This window comes from Epinephelus fuscoguttatus, linkage group LG21 (assembly GCF_011397635.1).
Source record: "Epinephelus fuscoguttatus linkage group LG21, E.fuscoguttatus.final_Chr_v1".
Lineage (NCBI taxonomy): Eukaryota > Metazoa > Chordata > Actinopteri > Perciformes > Serranidae > Epinephelus > Epinephelus fuscoguttatus.
In genome coordinates, this window is record NC_064772.1 from 38761978 (window position 1) to 38765533 (window position 3556).

The window sequence follows — 3556 nt, forward strand, 5'->3', positions numbered from 1 at the left end:
ACAAGTTTTGCAGACAGTGGGTTTGCGTCTCCAAACTTTACGACTATACTGTATGTTGTTATTCCACTTATAAAAGAAGTAAAGTTTATTTCTCAGGAGTTCTTCATGTGGTAAGTCTCCTAATATCAATGTACTAGTAGTATTCTTGTACGTGTACTAATTCAATATTTCTTGGGACTAAATTGGCCCACTTTTTAGTTTATAACAGTACACTTATAAGTACACTTGAAGTAGAAGTTTCATTTTGAACTGCAGCTATACTGTGAGCTATACTAACAGTGTACTAGTGATATACCTGATCACAGAAAGAGTTCTGCAGGTTACAAAATGTGAGGCACACCACACTGCCTTTTATTTTTAATTGAATGTCACTAGTAAAGAACACTTGCTGCACCTTTTTATTGTTGCCAGGCAACCAGCCCATCACCTCCTCACCCTAACCTTCCCATGTAATCAATCTACAGTTTGTGTATCCTGCAGTAATCAGTGTGTAGCTGCTGCCATGTTGAGGCAGAGGGTACTGTCTGTAGCTCTGGTTGAGGGTGAGAGGCTGTCAGCAGATAAACAGAGATCTGTGTGGGTACATGAGACCCTAAAAAAGAGGCTGGATCATGGGGAGTACCACCAGTTGGTCCAGGAGCTTCTCCTCCATCATGGACGCTTACAGGCAGATTTTAGGATGACTCAGGGGCAGTTTGACAACCTGCTGTCTATCATCAGGCCGTATAGCTCTGGGTATCCATGAGCCATACCATGAGTTTCTCCTCCAGTGTTTACCAACTGTACTAGGGTTGGGACTCGTTACGATTCAGATTCTTACATTATATTCATTATACTTGCTATACTTAAACAAGTATATAATAAACACAAATGCAATCATACAAATACAAAAACTTTATTCTAACTGTTGCACAGTACAATTAGATGAAAATACACATTTGTTTGTGGTGTGTGTTTCAGATTTAGAGCTTGTATCATCTCCCTGAGAATATATAACAACAAAGATTGATTCTCTGATTTCTACAGTAACACTATTACCTCAAATTAAACACAGCAATGTAATAAAAAATACTTATTATGCATTCATGCTTGGGCACTGTTATTTACCTGACAACACCTGAACAGAACACACTTTCTACTGCTCCCCTCACTGGAAGTCTCAGACCTCCCGTCGCCAGCCTCTGTCTTTATTAAACGCTGAAAATAAAATAAAAGAGGGAGACAGGTTTTTTCCTATTTTATCTTATTTTGTTATATTTCTCCCTCTCCCCTCGCTGGAAGCCTGGGACCTCCCGCCGAGAATATGCGGCCCGTGCCGTGCTCTAATGGAAATGCACGTGACGGTTTTTCTTTACAATCTAGGAACCTTTTGCAGGAACCGTTACTCCAAATGTGATGGAACCTGTTCCGGAACCGGAACTTTGGACCTGGTTCCAAAAAAGAACCGGATCCCAACCCTAAACTGTACACTTGTTGTCGTGACCACCACAGAAGGCCCCCCTCTCAAATCATCCAATTGGACAATGGGAAAAAAGTGGGAAAATTGCTTCAGACAAAGGACTCGTCTCTGTACTTGTTTTATTAGATCTTAGTGCGGCGTTTGACACAATTGACCATCAAATTCTACTGCAGAGACTGGATCACTTAATTGGCCTAAAAGGTTCTGCACTGAGCTGGTTTAAATCTTATTTATCTGATCGTTTTCAGTTTGTTCACGTTCATAATGAATCGTCCTTACGTACCAAAGTTTGTTTTGGAGTTCCGCAAGGTTCTGTGCTCGGACCAATCCTATTTACTCTATATATGCTTCCTTTAGGTAACATCATTAGAAATCACTCTATAAATTTCCATTGTTATGCGGATGATACTCAGTTGTATTTATCGATGAAGCCAGAAGAAAGTAATCAATTAACTAAACTCCATAACTGCCTTAAAGACATAAAAACCTGGATGAGCACCAATTTCCTGATGTTAAATTCAGACAAAACTGAAGTTATTGTTCTTGGCCCCAAACAACTCAGAGACTCTTTATCTGATGACATAGTTTCTCTAGATGGCATTGCTCTGGCCTCTAGCACTACCGTAAGAAACCTCAGAGTAATATTTGATCAAGAGTTGTCTTTTAACTTCCATATAAATCAAACTTCACCAACTTCATCTGCGTAATATTGCGAAAATTAGGCCTATCCTGTCCCAAAAAGATACAGAAAAATTGGTCCACACTTTTGTTACCTCTAGGCTGGATTACTGTAACTCTCTATTATCAGGTAGCTCCAGTAAGTCCTTAAAAACTCTCCAGCTAATTCAGAATGCAGCAGCACGTGTACTAACAGGAACTAAGAAACGAGATCATATTTCTCCTGTTTTAGCTTCTCTGCACTGGCTTCCTGTAAAATCCAGAATTGAATTTAAAATCCTACTGTAAACGTATAAAGCTCTAAATGGTCAAGCTCTGTCATATCTTAGAGAGCTCATAGTGCCATATTATCCCACCAGAACACTGCGCTCTGAGAACGCAGGGTTACTCGTGGTCCCTAAAGTCTCCAAAAGTAGATCAGGAGCCAGAGCCTTCAGCTATCAGGCTCCTCTCCTGTGGAATCATCTTCCTGTTACGGTCCGGGAGGCAGACACCGTCTCCACATTTAAGACTAGACTTAAGACTTTCCTCTTTGATAAAGCTTATAGTTAGGGCTGGCTCAGGCTTGCCCTGTACCAGCCCCTAGTTAGGCTGACTTAGGCCTAGTCTGCCGGAGGACCCCCCTATAATACACCGGGCACCTTCTCTCCTTCTCTCTCTCTCTCTCTCTCTCTCTCTCTCAATTTTTTGTCAATTCAATAATCTTTATTGGCATGACTGTAGATTAACAATATTGCCAAAGACATTAAAAATTTACAAATAAAGTACAATAATAAAAGTAAGTCAGAAAACTATATAAAAAAGATTAAATATATGATATATAATACAAAATACACCAATCTACAATACAATACACCAATGTATAATACAGAAAAAAAATGAATAAAGAAAAATGTAGATGGTGAGTTACAAGGACTGTAAATATAGACAGGTGTGTCAGGTGTTGTGATGGTTGTCCCTCAGGCTGTGGCATAACCTGACATATGTTGCTGCTGCTAAGCTGCTGACTCTGTTCTCTCCAAGGATGTGTTGCATTTTAGTTTGATCAGGCAGAGAATCAAAGTCAGTGACTTTATGTTTTATTTTTGAGAGGAAGTCGGCTCTGATGTGTTCATACTTGCTGCAGTGCAACAGGAAGTGTGTCTCTGTCTCCACTTGTCTGTGTGGACAGAGCTCACACAACCTGTCCTCTCTGGGCAGCCAGGTCTGCCTGTGTCTGCCCGTCTCTATGGCCAAGCTGTGGTCACTGAGTCTGTACATGGTCAAAGTCTTCCTCAGTTTCATCATCAGTCACGGTGCTCAGATATTCTGCCACCGTGTACTGTCTATTTAGAGCCAAATAACACTGAAGTTTGCTTTGCTTTTGTGGTCGATGTCCAATAGTTAATGTAATGTTCTCTTTGTTTCTCTATAATTTGG